This window comes from Anguilla anguilla, chromosome 17, assembly GCF_013347855.1.
Source record: "Anguilla anguilla isolate fAngAng1 chromosome 17, fAngAng1.pri, whole genome shotgun sequence".
In the NCBI taxonomy this organism is placed as follows: Eukaryota; Metazoa; Chordata; class Actinopteri; order Anguilliformes; family Anguillidae; genus Anguilla; species Anguilla anguilla.
In genome coordinates this window covers 26,987,268-26,994,684 of record NC_049217.1, presented here as the reverse complement: position 1 = coordinate 26,994,684, position 7,417 = coordinate 26,987,268, and the positions used below count along the sequence as shown (strand labels likewise).

The 7,417-nt window shown below is 44.1% G+C and overlaps 1 long non-coding RNA gene across 1 annotated transcript; it reads right to left on the bottom strand.

Annotated features, from left to right (window-relative positions):
* Nucleotides 1-4,637: 4,637 nt before the first annotated feature.
* Nucleotides 4,638-6,993, bottom strand: LOC118216462. The gene is made up of 2 exons (XR_004763017.1): nucleotides 6,939-6,993; nucleotides 4,638-4,810 (listed from the first exon to the last, which is right to left on the bottom strand). It is a non-coding gene; the product is annotated as an uncharacterized LOC118216462 (long non-coding RNA).
* Nucleotides 6,994-7,417: the final 424 nt, after the last annotated feature.

Below are 7,417 nucleotides of genomic sequence, written 5' to 3'. Positions count from 1 at the left end.
GTAACATGTATGTGTGTAATGTTCTGAATGTTGTGTGTGCAATAGCTTTTCCGTAGCACCCTGCCTTTGTAAAATCGGTACAATCCTAAACACTAACAGAGGTACGCAAAAAAAAGCTTGTATGCTAATGTCATTTATTTAGTTTTTTTTTTTTTTTTTTTTAATAAATGAATAAATGCAATGTTAAAGCAGCCATGGCCGTGTGGGTGAGATAACTGTGACTGTGCATTCTGTTCTCCCACATCTGGAGGGGCGGAGGGGGGGGGCGGGGTGGCGGGGGCGGGCGGGCGGAGCGCGGGGGGGTGGGGCGGGCAGGGGCGGGGGGGGATGCCGGAGGCTCTGTTCCAGGCCTGGTCTCTGTCAGACATCCAGTTTTCCTGGGTGGGAACGCCGAATGGATCACACCCATGAGGCCCCGCTTCTGGGAACGCTGCCAACTTTCCAGCGCCGTTTCTCAAACCCGACCAGGAAGTGACCTCACACACACACACACACACACACAGGTTCATCCACTTCTTTTTCCCAGATGGCGAAATGCATGTAGGCGTGTACTGATTATCTGGTGCCCCCTGGTGGTCAGCTGCTAGTGCTGTTTATTTTACCTCCCCAGATTAGTGCAGTGACCTATTAAATTGCCCTCAACGTGGTTAAGGCAGCCAGTGAGGGGGGCGTGACATTGACTCTGTGAACTGTGACTAATTGAACTGATATCAGAGTTTGCCCTTTGTTTGCTGATCTGAGTTTTAGCTCCTAGATCAGAGCGGGCTCTACAAACCACCAGTGTGACCAGGCTACCACCCTGGAAGGGCTGTGCTGCAAGGTTCGCTTTCCCTCTCATTAATAGTTCTTCTTGTTTTAATGTTTTACACACACAAGCTGATACCGTGGGTCACAATGAGCAAAAGTTGGAAGCTTATTTGTTAACAACTGGGCTATTTCTGCGAAATGCCAGTCGCATTTCATTACATTACATTACATTACATTTATTTGGCAGACGCTTTTATCCAAAGCGACGTACAAAAAGTGCATTTCATGGTCATAGACGACATTTCACACTCGCACTTCTGCAAAACGCTTTGTTATTCACCCGATGTTGTCGATGGGGGGGATGGGCATAAGAATGCCTCCTACGCAAAAAAGAATGCCTCCTATGCAAAACAAATGTATTGCCAGTCATTTCGGTGCCACCCCGCTCTGTTGGTGTTACCTGGTGCGGTCCGCACCCCCCGCACTCCCCTAGAGACGCCTCTGCTCTTCACTGTGCAGTTAGCGGCCGAACCTTTGGAATAGAACGCAGCGGAAGATTAATTGTCTTGTAAAGTAAAGGAAGAACACTGAGCAGACTGAGGAAGAGGAATTTCAAGAGTTGGAGAAAGATGGCAAAACACTTTGAAAGAATTTTTTTTAACTGTCCACGTGGTATTTATTCAACGGTCGTCTGTTAAGTAGTTATGATATGATGAAAACAGATGAACATTTTGAAATGACATTCTTAGCACACCGGTGCGGAAGGGCTATGCAGTAAGAGCTATGCACACAATAGCACGTGTATGCAAATGTTTCATTTCGGAAAAAAAATGGGACGTCAGTTTTGAATGCGATGCTTCGTTTTGCGAGACATTTGTGAATTTACACCTACCTGTGTGAGCGATTTTGGTATCGATAACTCGGGATTTTGTTTCGAGACGTGCGTAAATGATGGTGGTTTCCTAAAAACAATACGTACCAGCTCCTACGCACCGTAGCATATTATGGAAAGCACCGACCGTCAAAACAACCTGCAATGCGTTGTCTTTTTGGTAAAGGTTACAGGATTGCATGTTTTTGCTTGACAAACAAACTGCAGGTCCTGACAGGACTGCAGAATTGGCACGTTAGGTACCTTCCCTGATTTGGCAAAAAAAAGCCAGGGGTGTGAACGCAATGTCACCCTATCCTGGGAGATCGTATTGTTTAATTTCGCGAAGAACAGGACTATTCAGCTGGCTGTTCGAGGGCCAAATGCAGCTCAACACCTGATTCCTCTCAGCCCTTTGATATTTGAGAAGAACCTTTTTTTTATTATTATTATTATTTTTTAAGATTCATGAAAAATTGCGACTGTCCAGGTCTGCATCTGTAGCATCAGTGTGGAAGCTCAGTACGCTACAATACATCTTGTCTATAAACCGTTTTATAAACACATAGTGTTTGGAAAACCTTTTCTTTCTTTTTTTTTTTTTTTTTGAAAGGGCCTGGCTTCCTCGGCACTGTACTTGTTGAGCACTGGCGCAGTATCACACACAGGCATGTCATTGGTCTCATTCCAAACCAAATAACCAAATAACCAGTACGACTGAGAAAAAGGGGCTAAGATTTGTATCATATTACAACCCTGTATTTTTACTAGGGACTTTGTGGTAATCGCGGCTCCCCCCCCCCCCCCCCCGCCCCCTTTTTCCGTTGCCTTTCCAGTGGAAGTTGCATCACATTTTGGCTCTTAAAACAGGGCCCAGTGACAGACAAATAATAGTGCCAAAGTGGAACTAGGCCATTTGATTTGCTTAGGCGGCTACTTTATTTCCTATCTGACGGGAACCCCTGGATCAAGGCCCACTGTCTGACCCTGCAGGATGTGAGATTTCCAGGCTCCATTAACTGTTGTCGGCGGAAGTTGCGTCCCGAAAAATCAGGAGGATGAAACGCTGTTTCACTGTCACGTGGAAAGGCGGCAGTGTGGTGTAGGGATGATAGTAAAAGGCTGTGCGGTGGTGTGGTTAGGCTAAATGCGTAGATTTTGGGGGGGGGAGGGGGGAGACACAGATACGTCACCCTCAATGTTTTAGTATGAATTGGTCCCTACACGACGCTGTTGAGACTTGCCGTTTGACTAGGTCACCCCAGCGATGGGATTTCCCCCATCTGAATTAATAAGCATTTATAATATTTAAATATTTACCGTATTTCATTTATGAAGGTCACAAGCCTAAATACAGTTGGGTTTTCCTCCCTCCCCTCCCCCTCACTTTTAACCAGCTTCACAGATGGCAGATTATTATTTATTTATTTAACTCCAAAACCGTTGGTGGTATGCAAATGAGTAATCACTTGTGCTTCTTGCACACCCGCGGTCTGACTGGGAAGTGGAGCTGACTAGTCACCGCAGTCACAGAGTATGAATTCTAAAAAAGATTCTGGCGAATATAGATGTGACTCAAGATTTTGTGATGTTTCAGCAGTTTCCAGTTTTAACGTGATCAAAAATTATGGACGATTTTGGCTACATGCTTCATACTCTGTGTCTGTAGCTCTCCTATGAATGCTAGGAGAACTTCAGTATGTAAGACCCAGCACATTATCAATAAAACGTGAATAATATATTTCTTCAATCCTCCTAAAACTTACTGTCGTTATAATTTCTCAAAACTGTAATGCCACATTTTAATTCTAAGGGGATGATGAACTAAGAGATCTACATTTAACTCAAGTTTGCACAACGCTGAGGCAGCGCAGCTATCTACATTTTATGTATGACAGTTAATGCCGTTAAAAACCAGCTATGTCGTACCAGCTCCAATAGGTAAAATCATCTACGAGACGAATGTGTCATAATATACTTTACTGTAATATAATACGGTGGTATATAGTGTCCTTGGCAGTGCGGGATGACTGGTCTCTTCTTGCCTCAGCTAAATGTAAAACAGACCTTCGTGCAGTGAAGCGTGTGTGGGTGGGGGGTGGGGTTGGGTGGGATGGGGTGGGATATAATAGCTAGGAAACTGGGCTTGCAACTCCTAAGCTGTAGGCTTGATTCCCAACTGGGTCCCTTAGCAGTGTACTTGACCTGAATTGCTTCACTAAAAATATCCACGAGTATAAATGAATTGTATGTATAAATGTATTCTGTGTAAGTCTCTCTATATAAGAGTGCCTGCTAAATGTGAGAATGTACTGTAAACATAATTGCCTCTTGGACTGGTATCAAATCCTGACCATAGCTGTTGTTACCATGGGGATTCCACTAGGAGCATTGTGAGCTCAGGCCAAACTGTCTCTTTGGCCCTGAAACAGACTTCCTGAACGGATCTGATGGGTAATGTCTTTTGCAGTTCCACTATTGTGCTCAGTAGTCTAATGATTGCGGATGAGGTCTTGCCTTTCGAAGACACAGCGTCATTCAGTGGAAAAAGCTCAAAAGCAGCGCTTTAAAAACAAGATTCTCTTTCTGAGGTTAGTGTGTTCCTCTTGTACAGTTCAGCACTTATTTTCATCACGTGAGAAAAAGCGGGAAAGTGGGCTGCAGTATTTTTGTCTGGCCACTAGAGGCCGCCCAGAAGAAAACTGCTAAACTTTACAATTATCACTGAAAAGTATGTTCTTCTTTGAACCTATACCTGTTTGTGTTTATAGAAAGGAGATTTTAGGACTTAGCTATCTGAGTATGCAACTACTTCTTCAGCTCACCCACTGTCCTTTCTGCATACGTGTATTCACCAGTATTTGTAAAACTGTGAAACTGATAATGCTGTAATAACCTTTTATAACCACAAGGTGTCGCCACTACCTCTGGTATGGGTCAGAGTTGTGCTAAAGGTTGTGGCCAGAAGATGGAGCTCTTGAGGATGAGTCAACCCTCCTCATTGATCGCACCGCACTGATACTTTAACCGCATGTTTAATTGACTTCATGACCAGCTGAGGTACCCGGCGGAGCTGGTGGTCACTGGCACAGGAGTGGAATGGCCTGTCCTGGGAAGGATGATGGAATTCGGGTCCCATGGTGTCACAGTGCGTAAGATTCCCTCTCCTCTTTGCCAGACGGTGAAACCCTGCTATCCAGAACACACTCAGTCACATACAAATATACTATATATTATATTTATATACTATATATATATATAGACACAAATGCACATGCATACTCGCTTACAGTTACACTCACTTGCACACCCACTCTTAATTACACAATCACTGCCTTGCTCGCTCGCTTGCTCTCTCTCTCTCTCTCGGACAACACACAATGGGTATATTTCTGTGACTGTTCAAGTAGAAACAAGAGTTGAAAGTGAAATTCCCAGGATGGAAGAGATCAAAATTGACAAACAGCCCCATTTCCTGCCTGTCTGTGCTGTGTGTGTATGTGCGTGTTAGTATGCGAGTCTGTGTACTTATGTGTGACTAAGTGTGCATGTGCAAGGGATGTGAGTGTACGCTTACATGTATGCATGTAAGAGTGTGTGTGAGTGTTTGTGTGTATGTGTTTCTCCTTCACCAAATTATCAATAAGCCAGTACATAGTTGTTTAATCTGTGCCATTACCCAGAAATCTTGGAAACATCTGGAAAGGTCAATTTGCCTGTGCTTCTCCCACTCCTTGCTTTCCTTTTCAAAACAAGACTTGGATGCATTTCCTCTTCCCTCTCACTCCCTACTTCACAGAATGCTAGATGCACATTCAGAGTTTTTTTTCCCCCACTATACACAAAACAATTTTTTTTTTTTTTTTTGCGAGGCATGTGTGTATTGCCCACTCGAGCCAGCCTGGTCAGAATTCCATCCTCGGGCCTGATAATGCGAGCCATTTGCTGCGCTTTTCAGACAGAAAACTGCTCCAGAACATGCAACTTGGAATGTGGCGTCACATGTCGCTGTACTGTGTGTGTGTGCGTGTGTGTGTGTGTGTGTTGCGTAAATTTAACATTAATGCTTCTTAAAGATTTGTTACAGCTCAGCTTCATATACTTGCGTGTGTGTGTGTGTGTGTGTGTGTGTGTGTGTGTTTTCTCCTCTATGTAATCCTTGAAAAAGTCCTGAAAAGAAAATGGATGGCTTCTAAGAAAGAAAACAAAATAATAATGAGGGCAAAAGAAAAGGGTGCTCCCTCTTAATGAGATTAAAATAGTTGTGTTTTAATCTGCTTGCGAAATTACGCCAAGAGGGCATTGGGGCCTCCTGTTTCCCCTGTACTCTGGGAGGGAGGGAGGGAGGGAGGGAGAGGGGAGGGGTGACAGTGAAAGAAGAATCAAGGCATTTTGTTTTTTTGAAGAGTAAGGGGTTCCAGGGGATGGAGGGGGAGATGCACGTCATATTTAACTGAGTAAAGCAGGCACCTGCTGTAGGTACAGTACTCGTGACTGTCTGTGGCTAGCCGTTCGTCTGAAAGCAGTGCGCGCAGGCTGTACATGCCATGGGCAAACCTGTTACATTCATTCAGAGTGCTTTTAAATGCTTAATTCCATTAAACCAGCACCAAGTAACCATGGCAGCAAAACAAGCCGTGCCTGTGCTGGATAAAAGAACAGGGGAAAATGTACATGTATTAAAGCATTTCACATCAGGTAAAGCGGGTGGAAGGCGTGGACTCCACTAACTCACGGTTTCAGAATACAGTGAGGAGGAGACTAATTCCAGAAAGGCAGCAGTGTTTTTGTCAACATTGCCTGAGGCAGAATGGGCCTTTATAGCAGACTCTTCACTGGGTTTTTCCTACAGCACCAGGATATAACCATTTCTGGAGCAATTTTGTGCAAGAATCATGCCATGCATGTCATGGTATTTGACCAGATATTTATTCTGTTGTTAAATATTTACCTTTATGCACTAACAATGCCAGATAATGCTCTGAAACATGGCTACTGTGCACTGTGGTGGTATGTAATACATATTGCAGCGTGGTACCTGATATTACACAGACCTATTAGCTACCTTGTAACTCTGAGGTTGGAGGTTAAACTTCCAGGCGTGGTATCACCCTTGAGCAAGGTGCTTTACCGGAATTGCTTCAGTAAACGCTGAGCTGAATATATGGGGTTCATGAAAATTGTCATTTATGTAAGTCACTCTGGAGGAGTGTCTGTTAAACGCCAAAAATGTAAATGTGTTCTAAAGTAAATTAAATTAAATTAAATTAAATAAAATACAGAATAAAATAATCTACCATAATCTACCACTCACACTTACCGGATAGTTGGATACAGAGGCTATTTCCCTATGGACGTCCTGGCAGTCCTACTTCCGTTCCTAGCAGATAATTGTTTATAGGCGTCATGCTGCGCGAGATTCTCCAGTAGTCTAATTTACCAGAGTGGGATCGGCAGAAGTCCTAAACACAGGGAATGTGACCAGCCGTCCGCATGGGATTGGGATCTGTGACTCTGTCCGGACATTTCGCAACACACGGCATTCGAAGGCATCCACTGTTATTTATTAATGTCTGTGTTTGACAAGCATTGGCTCCACAAATTATCTAGATTATTTACAGCGGGGAGGAGGGCTACGGGCGGCACTGTAAGAGGGCAATGTCCAGTAGTCAAGGTCCCAGTGTGCGCGAACGGAAAATTCAGATATTTGGTCACCCCATCACCCCGGACATGCGAGAGGAGGTTTTAGGTAGCCTACTGGAAAAAAAGTGAATCCTTAGTTAATCCTTGTTCTAGTGT